The sequence below is a fragment of the Hemitrygon akajei genome, chromosome 2, assembly GCF_048418815.1.
Source record: "Hemitrygon akajei chromosome 2, sHemAka1.3, whole genome shotgun sequence".
Taxonomy (NCBI): domain Eukaryota; kingdom Metazoa; phylum Chordata; class Chondrichthyes; order Myliobatiformes; family Dasyatidae; genus Hemitrygon; species Hemitrygon akajei.
This window is the reverse complement of record NC_133125.1, coordinates 84,429,799-84,443,642: the sequence shown is the minus strand read 5'-3', so window position 1 is coordinate 84,443,642 and position 13,844 is coordinate 84,429,799. Positions and strand designations below refer to the sequence as shown.

General features: G+C 41.2%; 1 protein-coding gene across 3 annotated transcripts in view; it reads right to left on the bottom strand.

The window, feature by feature from the left end:
• The window catches only part of LOC140714304 (contactin-associated protein-like 5), a 1,942,527-nt gene that overhangs the window by 315,140 nt on the left and 1,613,543 nt on the right, over positions 1-13,844 (bottom strand). The window lies entirely within an intron of this gene.

The following is a 13,844-nucleotide window of genomic DNA, read 5'->3' as shown; positions in this document are numbered from 1 at the left end:
TGTGGCTGGATCTCCTTTTCCCCTAGACATATACCAGCCTGTTGGGTAAGTGTTACATTTATTTATTGAGATACAGGCAGAATAGGCCCTTCAGGCCCTTCTAGTTGTGCTGCCCAGCAATCTCTGATTTAATCCTGGCCTAATCATGGGACAATTTACAATGACCAATTAGCCTACTAACCAGTACATCTTTGGACTGTGGGGTAAACCGGAGCATGCAGAGATAACCCACATGGTCACAGGGAGAATGTATATACTCCTTACAGGCAGTGGCAAAAATTGAACCTGGGTCACTGGTACTGTAAAGCGTTGTGCCAACTACTATACTATCGTGCGGCACTATAGTTCGTTCTTAATGTGCTTGGTGTTCAGCTTAACTTTCCACACTCATCAACAGTTGAAAATATATTAGTGCCTTTTATCCAAATCAAGTCAAAAAACAATTTTTGTGCCACAACTTCCTTTCTGAGAACAGGGTGAAGGATTAAAATGAACACTTTCCCCTACTCTTTGTGATCAATCCGAACAGTGCTACTCTCATTAGCACCTTCCTACTCTTTGACTAGAGTCAGTGTGACAGAAATACAGATATACCTTCCGAGCAAATCAATGGAGCATTGTATGATCTCAGCTCAGGTTAACTGCCCATGAATCCGATGTCTGTAATCTACAATCAGATTGAGGACGTGGTTGCAGTTAGCCATGCACCAAAGCACAAACAATAATCAGTTAAATTGCTCTTATAGATCTCGATTAGATAAATGAGGTAATGATGGAACCATTTTAAAAACTGGAGCACAGGATTTATATTGAGATCTTTGTAATGTTGTGTTACATGGGCTGTAATAACTTATCATAACAAAAATTTGATTTGAGACCTGCTTAGACACCAGTGCTCTGTAACAGGCCATTGGTCAGGTCTGCTACTTTGTAAATAGATGGTTAACACAGTTCTCCTGTTAAAAGAAATTTACGACATTCTGCATCTTTTCTCCTTCTGAGTTGATCATGTGGACAATACAGATGAAACTGGTGGGGGGGGGGGGAGATATAAAGTGAATAATATGGCTAATTTATAATTGTTTACTGTAAGCTTCAATAAAATTGTACAGTTTTATCACCAGTCATTGGATGTTTTATGCCTTGGTATGAAATCCCTTTGCTTGATACGCAGCATGCACAATCTATAGGCTACATCTCAGCAACTTGCCAAGGCTACTTTGATCGTACTTCCCAAAGCCGTCAAGCTGAGTTTATTTACTAGAAATGGCTTTATCCACCGGCGTAAAACGCAAGATTATGATCAAAACTGTTGGCTCTGATTCTCTTCACAGATAACACATGTCATGCTGACTATTTCCAGTCAGTGGCGTACCTAAGGTATGGCAGGTATGGCACATGCCCTGGGCGCCACTTGAAGGGGGGCACAACTGAGCAATTTCTATTAAAGTCAGACAAGCCATCCTCGGATAGTCAAAAAAGAATTTTCTTCAGATGTATGATCTGTCTTTGATTATCATGGGTGAGAAGCACTAGGATGGCCTTATTTCAGAGCATTGTGTAAGAAGACCATGAAACATTTCTTCATGAAGAAGAAGGAAAGTGGAACTGAAGGACGGAATAGACGAAAGTTGGAAGTGGCGGAAGCCAAGAAGTCGAGCAAGTTCTTCATGCCCTTCTTTGAAAAGCCCAGAACAAGTAGTTCAACACGTTCCATGGAGTCGCCTGCACCTGCTACAAGTTTGTTAGAAGTATCCAAAGGTGGATCAAGTACAAATGCGTCACAAGCCAAGGAGGAAATCAAGTCAAATAAATCCAAGTATGACGAGATTAAGTGTGAAGCTGCCACAGAGAATGTGGACATGACAGGAGGGGAGGACAATGGTGGTGGTGGCGGCGATGTTGAGTTTATTGACGAGATTTCACCTGACGACACTGAACCTAGTGAACTGGATGGTGTCAAAGAGCCTCGAACTGTCACACCAGAAGTGATTGAACAGCATGACATTGGACTTCTGGAGTTCGACAAGGATACTGGAAAAGCAATTCTGCCTGATGCATTGAAAACAGAAATAATAGAGCCAGGTTCAAAGTATTTCCAGAACAATGAGGGATCTTTCCTACCAACAAATAACCGTTCAATGAACAAAACTTGGTTCACGAGGAAATTGGGAAATGGTCGTGGTGAGGAAGTGACTCACTCATAGCTGGTCTATTCCACTTCTAAAAAATCTGTATTTTGTATCTGTTATCTTCTCTATTCCCGGTCAGACCATCAATCCTCATTGGAGCAGAAAAGTGAATTCAACCAGTGGAAAGCACCTGAAAGGATTAGTGTTCATGAAAATGCCAAGAATCATCGGGAATGCTTCACACAGTGGAAAGAAATGGAAAGAAATTTAGTTGGAAACAGAGGAGTTGTTGACACAGTATTTCAGTCACAGATTGAGAAGGAAAAGCAGAAGTAGCGTGATATCTTGATAAGAATCCTTCACTGCATAAAATTCCTTGCGATTCAGAACCTGGCTTTGTGAGCACACAGGGAGTCACTTCAGCTAGACGATGACTCCAATGTGAGAAATTTCCTTGGATTACTGAAACTACTGGCCATCTTTGACCCTGTCATAAAAGAACACCTCACTCATTTGGAAAGTCATCCTGAATCCATGTTTTATCTTTCACTGGGTGGCATCAACTGTTCGCCAGAGTTTACTGAGAAGCATTCGTAAAGCCATGTACTATGTCCTCATGTTTGACTCAACTCCTGATCAGACACACCATAAGCAGATGTCAGAAGTAGTGAGGTATGTGGAAGTTGATTTTGAGAAGAAAACAGTCCATGTTAGAGAGGCAATGTTATGATAGTCATGGGGGATTTCAAAATGCAGTAAGATTGGGAAAATAAGGTTGGTGCTGGATCTGAAAAAGGGGTATGTCAAGAATGCCAATGAGATGGCTTTTTAGAGCAGCTTGTGGATGAGTTCTCTAGGGGATCAGCTATTCTGGATTGGGTGTTGTGTAATGAACTAGAATTGATTAGAGAGCTTAAGGTAAAGGAACCCCAAGGGCTGAGTGATCATTAGATGATAGAATTCACACTACAATTTGAGAAGGAGAATTTAAAGTCAGATGTATCTATACTACAGTGGAATAAAAGGAATTACAGAGGCATGAGAGAGGAGCAGGCCAAAATTAATTGGAAAGGTACACTAGCAGGGATGATGGCAGAGCAGCAATGGCAGGAATTCTGAGAGCAATTTGGAAGCTGCAGGATATATACAATACATCCCAAAGAGGAAGAAGTATTGTAATTGCAGGGAGACACAACCATGGCTGACGAGAGAAGTCAAAGCCAACATTAAAGAAATAGAAAGGGCATATTATAGAGCAAAAATTAGTGGGACGTTAGAGAATTGGGAGGTTTTTAAAATCAACAGAAGGCATCTAAAAAGTCATAAATAAGGAAAAGATGGAATACAAAGATTAGCTAACCATTATTAAAGAAGATTGCAGAAGCTTCTTCAGATATATAAAGAGTAAAAGAAAGGCAAAAGTAGATATCAGACACTGGAAAATGATATTGCAGATGAAGTAATAGGAGACAAGGAAATGGAGGACCAACTGAAAAAGTATTTTGCACAGTCTTCACTGTGGAAGACACTAGCAGCATGCCAGAAGTTCAAGAGTGTCAGGTGGCAGAAGTGCGTGAAATTGCCATTACTTGGGAGAATGTTCTTGGGAAACTAAAAGGTCTGAAGGTAGATAAGTCATCTGGATCATATGATATACCCCCAGGATTCTGAAAGAGATTGAGGAGGAATTAATAATGATCTTTCAAGAATCAATTGATTCAGGCATGGTTCCAGAGGACTGGAAAAGTACAAATGGCACTCCATGCTTTAAGAAGGGAGAGAGTCAGAAGAAAGTAAATTATAGGCCAGTTGGTCTGACTTCAATGGTTGGGAACGTGTTGGAGATGATTATTAAAGATGTGGTTCAGGGTACTTGGAGGCACATGATAATGCAGTCAGCATGGCTTCCTTAAAGGAAAATTTTGTCTGACAAATCTGTTAGCATTCTTTAAAGAACTAACAAGCAGGATAGACAAAGGAGAATCAGTCAATGTTGTGTACTTGGATTTAACAAGGTGCCACACATGAGGCTACTTAACAAGTTAAAAGTCCATGGTGCTACAGGAAAGACACTAGCATAGATAGACCATTGACTAATGCCTTGTGTATCTGGATCCTGGACTTACTGTCAGTTCACCAGCAGTGGTAAGAATGGGCTCCCTCACCTCTGCCCCTCTGACTTTCAATACAGAAACCCCACAGGGCTGTGTACTAAGCCCCCTCCTTTACTCTCTGTATACCCATGACTGCGTCACCACCCACGGCTCCAATCTGCTAATTACATTTTCTGACAACACTACACTGATGGGCCCAATCTCAAATAATAATGAAGCAGCCTATGGAGAGGAAGTCATCACTTGGATACAGTGGTGTCAAGAAAACAACCTCTCCCTCAATGCCGTAAAAACAAAGGAGATGGTTGTGGACTACAGCAGGAATGGAGATGGGCTAACGCCCATGGATCTGGGGTTGAGATGGTGAACAGCTTTCAGTTCCTCGGCATAAACATCACCGAAGACCTCAGGTGGTCTGTACATTCCAGTTGTGTGGTAAAAAAAAAAGCACAACAGCGCCTTTCACCTCAGACAGCTGAAGAAGTTTGGTATGGGCCCCAAAATCCTAAGAACTTTCTACAGCAGCACAATTGAGGGCATCCTGACTGGCTGCATCATTGCCTGATAGGGGAACTGTACTTCCCTCCAACACAGGACTCTGCAGAATGTGGTGCGGACAGCCCAGTGCATTTGTAGATGTGAACTTCCCACTATTCAAGCCACTTAGCAAGATAGGTGTTTTAAAAGGGCCCCATAGGATCATTGGACACCCAAGTTACCCCAATCACAAACTGTTCCAGCTGCTACCATCCAGGAAATGGTACTGTAGCATAAAAGCCAGAACCAATGGACTCTGGAACAGCTTCTTCCACCAGGCCATCAGATTGTTTAATTCATGCTGATTGCACATTGCACATTTGAACGGAGAAGTAACGTAAAGATTTTTACTCCTCATGTATATGAAGGATGTAAGTAATAAAGTCAATTCATAATTCATAATTGGCAGGAGGCAAAGAGTGGGAATCAAAGGAGTCTTTTCTGGTAGGTTGCTGGAACTGCTTCTTTTTACATTATATGTCAATGATTTGGTTGATGAAATTAATGGTTTTGTGGACGATGTGAAGACAAAAGAAGGAGCAGTAGTTTTGAGGAAGCAGAGAGGCTACACAGGACTTTGACAGATTAGGGGAATGGACAAAGAAGTGGCAGATGGAATACATTGTCAGGCAGTGTAGAGGAAGAAATAAAAGCATAGAATATTTTCTAAATGAAGAGAAAATTTAAAAAACTTGAGATGCAAAGGGACCTGGGAGTCCTTGTGCAGATTGCTTAAAGATTAATTTGCAGGTTGAGTCAATGGTGAGGAAGGCAAATATGATATTTGCATTGATTCCAAGAGGACTAGAATATAAAAGCAAGGATGCAATGTTGAGGCTTTATAAAACAATGGTTAGGCCTCACTTGGAGAATTGTGAGGAGTTTTAGGCCCCTTATTTAAGGAAGGATGTGCTGACACTGGAGAGGGTTCTGGGATTGAAATGCTTGTCATATAAGGAGCATCTGATGTTTCTGGGCCTCTACTCACTGGAATTCAGAAGAATTCCATCATTGAAACATCATTGAAACCTATCAGATGTTGAAAAACCTCAATAGAGTGGATGTGGAGAGGACGTGGGGGAGTCTTCAACCAGAGGACAAAGCCTCAGAACAGAGGGACGTCCTTTTAGAACAGAGATGATGAGCCAGTGAGTGGTGAATCTGTGGAATTTGTTGCACAGGCAGCTGTGGAGGCCAAGTCTTTGGGTGTATTTAAAGCAAAGGTTGATAAATTCCTGATTAGGCAGGGCCAGAATTCATATAGGGAGAAAGCAAGAGATTGTGGCTGAAAGAGTAAATGGGTCAGTCATGATGAAATGGAGGAGCAGACTTGAAGGGCTACGTGGCCCAATTCTGCCCCTATATCTTATGGTCTTATGATCTAAAAGCCTGAAAACATGTGTACCAACAGTCTCAAAGACAACCGCTCTCCCATGTTAATAGACTAAGAATGATCTTATACCATGATAAGATGGATTCTTGACCTCACAATCTACCTTTCAACCTCATTGCCTACCTGTACTGCACTTTTTTTCTAACTGTGACACTCACTCTGCATGCTGATATTCTTTTCCCATGTATTACTTCAATGCACTGTGCTAATGAATTGATCTGCATGGATGGCATGCTAAAGAAAGTTTTTCCACTGTACCTCATTACATGTGAATTAATAATTTTTATCAAGGCAAATATATCTTCATTAGCAGTAGTTTAGCCATTTCAATATGGTGATAGACAACTATCTTCTCAAAAGTAATCAGGGACTGGCATTAATTTACTGTTCTTCTCATTAGTTCCCACATCACAAGAGGGAGTTAAAAGTCTATACAAAAGGAGGCTAAACATTGATATTATCAATTACCATGCATAATTTCAAACCATTATTTGTAACCATCAAAATGGGCATCTTAATTATTGGGAGATTGTACATATCCATGACATGATTAACTGACCGTAACAGGTAAGGACTGAAGGCACATACTGGAGAAATTGCAGTGAATATTGTTATCAATGTATGTATGTTGGGCTCGCTCAGTGGGAGCCAAATGTGAAAAGGCTTTATGTATATATTTATACTTTTGATTTTTTCCTCATCAGTAACTATATCACAAGCTGGGCATTTTCTTTGGTGGGATTTCAAAATAACATGCCACTTTCAAATTTAAATAATTTATATAAAACTCTGTTGAATTTAAGAACATAAAATCATAAGAAGGAGCAGGAGTCGGCCATCTTGCCCTTTGAGCCTGCTCCGCCATTCAATAAGATCATGGGCGATCTGGCCATGGACTCATACCTGCCTTTCACCCATAAAAACTTAGTTCCCCTACTATGCAAAAATCTATCCAACCTTGTCTTAAATAAATTTACTGAGGTAGCCTCCACTGCTTCGTTGAGCAGAGAATTCCACAGATCCACCACTCTCTGGGAAAAGCAGTTCCTCCTCAACACCGTCCTAAACTACTCCCCTGAACCTTGAGGCTATGTCCCCTAGTTCTAGTCTCACCTACCAGTGGAAACAACTTTCCTGCCTCTATCTTATCTATACAATTCATAATTTTTTATCATTCTATAAGACTTCCTCTCATTCTTCTGAATTCCAGTGAGTACAGTCCCAGGCGACTCAATCTCTCTTCATAGTCTAACCCACTCTTCTCTGGAATCAACCTGGTGAACCTCTTCTGCACCGCCTCCAAAGCCAGTATATCGTTTCTCAAGTAAGGAGACCTGAACTTCACGCTGTACTCCAGATGCGGCCTCACCAGTACCCCATACAGTTGCAGCATAACCTCCCTGCTCTTAAATTCAATCCCTTTAGGAATGAAGGTCAACATTCCATTTGCCTTCTCAATAGCCTTCTCCTGCAAACCAACCTTTTGTGATTCATGTCACAAACACTCCGAAGTCCCTCTGCACTGCAGCATGCTGCAATTTTTTACCATTTCAATAATAATCTGCTTTTCCATTTTTCCTTCCAATGTGGATGACCTTGCATTTACCAACATTGTATTCCATCTCCTGTCCACTTAACCTATCTATATTTCTCTGCAGACTCTCCCTATCTTCCACACAATTTGCTTTTCCATTCAATTTAGTATCATCCACAAGCATGGAAACACTACACTTGGTCCCCTCTTCCAGATCATTATTGTATATCGTAAACAGTTATGGGCCCGGCACACTGCTCACCACTGATTGCCAACCAGAGAAACACTCATGTATCCCAACTCTCTGCTTTCTGTTGGTTAACCAAACCTCGATCCATGATAATACATCACCCCCAACTCTATGCATCTTTATCTTATGGATAAGTCTTTTATGCAGCACCTTATCAAACGCCTTCTGGAATCCAAATAAATAATGTCCATCTGTTCCCCTCTATCCACTGCGCTTGTTATATTCTCTAAGAACTCCAGTATGTTTGTCAAACAAGACCTGCTGAATGCTGAATGCATTCTGTGTGTGCCTGATAGATGCATTTCTTTCCAGATGCCTCCATATCTCTTCTTTAATGATAGCTTCTAGCATTTTCCCAACTACAGATGTTAAACTAACTGGCCTTTTGCCTACATTCTTTTTTGAACAGAGGCCTGACATTCACTGTCTTCCAATCAGCTGGGACCTGCCCAGAGTGCAAAGAATTTTGGTAAATTATCACCAAAGCCTCTACTGTAACTTCAGCAATTTCTTTCAGTACCCTGGGATGCATTCCATCAGGACCAGGGAACTTATCCATCTTCAGGCCCAGAAATTTGCTCTGCACTACCTCTTCAGTGATTGTTATTGTATCGATGTCCTCACCTCTCATTACATCCATAACATCTCTCTTTGCATGTTAGATGTATCCTCCACTGGGAAAACCAACATAAAATGTCATTTCAAAGTCTCTGCCATTTCCTTGTTACCCAATATCAATTCCCCCTTCTCATTCTCCAAGGGACCTACATTCACTTTTGCCACCTTTTTCCAATTTATATAATTATAAAAACTTCTACTATCCATTTTTGTATTTTGTGCTGGTTTATTTTCATAATCTTTCTTCCCCTTCTTTATTGCTCGCTTAGCGCTTCTTTGCTGTTTTTTAACGTTTTCCCAATCTTCCAGTTTCCACTAATCTTGGAGACTTTGTATGCATGAGCTTTTAGTTTGATGTCTTTATTTCCTTAGTTATCCAAGGCTGACTCTCCCCACCCTTACTGTCCTTGCTTTTAACTGGAATATACTTTTGTCGAGCACCATGTAAAATTTTGTTTCAAAATCTTCCACTGTTCCTCATCTGTCCCACCATATAGCCTGTGTTCCCAGTCTACACAAAATCCTCCCTCATCCAATTGTAGTCTCCACTGGTTTTAGATTGAACTATTGCAGTCTCTATTTGTATGAGAAACTCAATCATACTGTGATCACTCTTTTCAAGAGGATCCCTAACTACAAGATCACTAATTTTATCTGCCTTATCGCATAGGATCAGATCTAAGATGACCCATTCCTTTGTAGATTCAGTAACAAGCTATTCAGGAAATCCGTCATGGATGCATTCTATGAAGTCCTCAACACTGCCTTGTTGACCAACTTGATTCACCCAATCTTTGTGCAAGTTAAAGTCCTCCACAATAACTGCTGTTCCATTCTTACATGCCAATATTTCTGTTTATTGCCTGTGCCACTATAATGTTATTATTCAGTGGCCAATAGACAATTCCAACCAGTGTTTTTTCCCCTTTACTATTCCTAATCTCCCACTATTGCCTTGATCTCATCTTTAATTAAGTGTGCTACCCCATTTCCCTTACCTTCCTGCCTCTCCTTCTGTATTACCTGATATCATTGGATATTTAATTCCCAACCCTCTCTATCCTACAACCACGTCTCTGTAATGGCCATTAAATCATACCCCTGTGTACTGATTTGTGCCACAAATTGTTTCAAATACTACAGGCATTCAAATAAAGTGCCCTTGCACTCATTGTGTGTTTAAAATCTTGTAATCTTTTGCACTTGACTTTTCTGGAAATGCAGATGGACAAAGGAGAGTCAGTGGATGTCATTTGCTTGGATTTTCAGAAGGCACTTGATAAGATGTCACACATGAGGCAGCTTAACAAGATAAAATCCTATGGTGTTACAGGAAAGAAACTGGCATGGATAGAGGAATGGCTGACAGACAGGAGGCAGTGAGTGAGAACGGTTCTTTGTGGGAATGGGACCTGCTGTTGGGGTGTCATAACCAGCCATTGTTTTTCAGCATGCCAAGGTCTTGGCCTAAGAGTCTGGCTCAGCTTTGGAGGCCTAGGATCTCAAGGCTCTGGAGACGGGTGGATCGAATGTTGGTGTCATGGCAGGAGATGCGTGTGTCTTCAGGGCAGTTGGACTATCTACGGCTGTGTGCCCAGATCTTTGCGCATAGAGCTCGAAAAAAAGTGACGTAATGTACCTTTAACATCATAAACCAGTGAGTTGTTTGTTGTGTCTCCCCACTCGCTGTGAAAACGGAGACACCTCCTTCTCCCTTATTAGGGGGGAGAGAGCCTGTGGTATGTTGAATACTGGGTGAAATGCAAAGTCTTTGGAGTAACTGCAAGTCTGTGTCTTTGCTGTTGCTTTGCTCATGCTTGAGTGCTTGGTGATGGGTACCAATGCTTTTTTTTGCTGGTGGGGGGGAGAGGTGGATTGTTGTTCGCTGCTGCTTACACGTGGGAGGGAGGGGAGCTAGGGGGGGATTTGGGGTTCTAACATTTAACTATCATTCATTCTTTGGGGTCACTCCTCAGCTTTTGTGGATGGTTGTGAAGAAAAAGCATTTCAGGATGTATATTGTATACATTTCTCTGACATTAAATGTACCTTTGAACCTTTGAACAAAAGGATGTTTTCTGATTGGCTACTGGTGTTCCTCAGGAGTCAGTATTGGGACCATATTTTTCACATTGCTTGTCAATTCATTGGATAATGGAATTGATGTCTTTGTGGCAAAGTCTACAGATGATACAAAGATAGGTGGAGGAGTAGGCAGTGCTGAAAAAGCAGTGTGATTGCAGCAGGACTTAACAAATTGGAAGAATGGGCAAAAAAGTGGCAGATGGAATACAGTGTTGGGAAATGTATGGTCATGCATTTTGGTATAAGGAACAATAGAGTGGACTTTTGTCTAAATGGTGAGATGGTTCAAACATCATAGGTGCAAAGGGACTTAGGAGTCCTTGTGCAAGACTCCCAGAAGGTTAATTTACAGGTTGAGTCTGTGGTAAAGAAAGCAAGTGCAATGTTGGCATTTATTTCAAGGGGAATAGAATATAAAAGCAAGGAGATAGAAAACATAGAAACATTGAAAACCTACAGCACAATACAGGCCCTTCAGCCCACAATACTGTGCCGAACATGAACTTAATTTAGAAATCACCTAGAGTTACCCGAAGCAAAGCTGAGTCTTTATAGTACATGAGGCTGCACTTGGGTTATTGTCAACAATCTTGAGCCCCATATCTCAGAAAGGATGTGCTGTCACTGGAGTGAGTCCAGTGTAGGTTCACAAGGATGATTCTGGGAATGAAAGTGTTAACACATGAGGAGCATTTGGCAGCTTTGGGCCTGTACTCAATGGAATTTAGAAGAATGTGGGAGGATCTCATTGAAACCTACCGAATGTTGAAAGGACTAGATAGAGTGTTTGTGGAGAGGATGTTTCCTATGGTGGGGGTATCCAGAACTAAAGGGCACAGCCTCAAACTTGAGAGACAACCTTTTAAAACTGAGGCAAGGGGGAATTTATTTACCCAGAAAGTAGCGAATCTTTCGAATGCTCTGCCACAAACTATGGTGGAGTCCAAGTTTATGGTTATATTTAAGGCAGAATTTGATCATTTCCTGGTTGGTCAGGGCATCAAAGGATATGGCGAGAAGGCAGGTGTACGGGGTTGAGTTGGATCCGAGATCAGCCAGGATGGAATGGCAGAGCAGACTCGATGGGCTGAATGGCCTAATTCTGCTCCTCTGTCTTATGGTTTTATGCTCTAAGACTGATAAGAAAGAAACACCAGTCCACAATATTGTGTCAAACTGATCGAATCGGTAAAATAAAGGCCCATCTAACTTGATCCTTTCTGCCTACACAATGTTCATATTCCTGTATCCATATGCATTCATGAGTCCATCTATTTGGAGATACAATAGGGTAACAGGCCCTTCCGTCGTAATGTGTCTGCACTGTTCAATTACACCCATGTGACTCAATAACCTACTATCCTGTATATCTTTGAAATGTGGGAGGAAAGTAGAGCACCCGGAGGAATCCCAAATCATCCCAGAAGAACATGCAAACTCCTTACGGACAGCAGTGGAATTGAACCAAGGTCACTGGCACTAGAATAACATTGCACTAACTGCTATGTTGATGTAAAGGTATTTAATATGCCACTGTTATATTTACTTCTAGGCACTCACTACTTTCTATATAAAAATTTTGCCCCTCATATCTCCTTTCAACTTACACCAGCTCACCTTAAATGCCCTGTTAGATATTTCAATCCTGGGGGAAAAGATACCAGCTGTCTCTTCAATCTAAGCCTCTCACAATCCTGTTTGCCTGTGTCAGGTCTCCCTGAGTCTCCAGACAACAAGCCAAGTTTTTCCATCCTCTGATTCAGACAACATTCCAGCAAACTGTAAAAAAGCAATTACTAGAAGTGAAGAGGAAGATTCACAGACATCAGATTTTAATATTATAGGAGTTTGCATGGGGAAGAGTTCTGAACCCTGAAACACCCTAATATGTAGCACAATAATTAAGTTATTGCTGCAATTGTATGGTGTAATGAAGTTATACAACATTTTTAATCAATTTATTTTTCAGGATTTAGGCAAAACCAGCATTATTTTTCTCCGAATGCTATTGAGAAGATGGTTGTGAACTACTTGCTTGATCCTGCAGCCCTTGCATGGTGAATCTGTGGAATTCATTGCCATGGATGGTTGTGGAGTATTGAGTATATTTCAAGCAGAAGATGATAGATTCCTGATCAGTAAGAATGTTGATGTTTACAGGAAGAAGGCAGAAGAATGGAGTTGAGAAGGATAATAAATCAGCCGTGAATGAATGGTGGTGCAGGCTCAATGGTCTAATTCTGCTCTTAGGTCTTGTGGTCTCTTCTGGGGAAGGTGCACTGGATTATGGATGCAAAATTTTGCTAGAGTGAACATTAAGGAAAAACCAAAAGCATGAGAGATTCTGCAGATTCAAGAAATCCGGAGTAACACAAAAATGCTGGAGGAACTCATCGTATCAGGCAACATTATGGAGGGGAATAAACAGTCACTATTTCAAGCCACAATCCTTCATCAGGACGGGAAAGGAATGGGGAAGAAGCCAAAATAAAAGCCAATAGGGAATTGAAGAAAAATTGCATGTGCACGTTCTATATGATAAGTTTAGACACCCCTCACCCCTCTGGGTGGGTGTGAAGTATTCCAGAGAAATATTTGAGGAAGAGCAGGGAAATTCTTCAAGAAATTTACCTTCAAGACAAAATCAATAAGGAGCAAAGGTTGGTTACTTAACTTTTCACTACCTGTGGGCATTTGTTGTATACTGGTTAGCTGCTGTTTCCTATGCTTAGTTGAGCTGTTGCCATACCACTCCAGTGAACCAGGTTCAGTCTTGACCACAGGTGACATATATGTGGTGCTTACACATTTACTCTGGAGAAAAATGGCTTTCCTCTGGGTCTACCTGCTTTCTCCTACTTTTAAGATTCAAGATTCGTGATTGTTTAATGTTATTTCCGGTACACAAGTGTAAAGGAGAACAAAATTACTGTTACTTCAGATCCAAGATAACAAGTTCTCTCTGTGACCCCCTGGGTTCCTCTGGACACTCTTTTGTCCTCCCACAAACCTGAAGCACATGGGTTAATAGGCCAAAAGCACAAGAGATTCAGCAGGTGCTGGAAATTCAGAGGAACACACACAAAATGCTGGAGGAAGTCAACAGATCAGATAGCATCTATGGAAATTAATAAACAGTGGATGTTTCAGGACTATCAGAAATGATAAAGTTGTAGTGGAC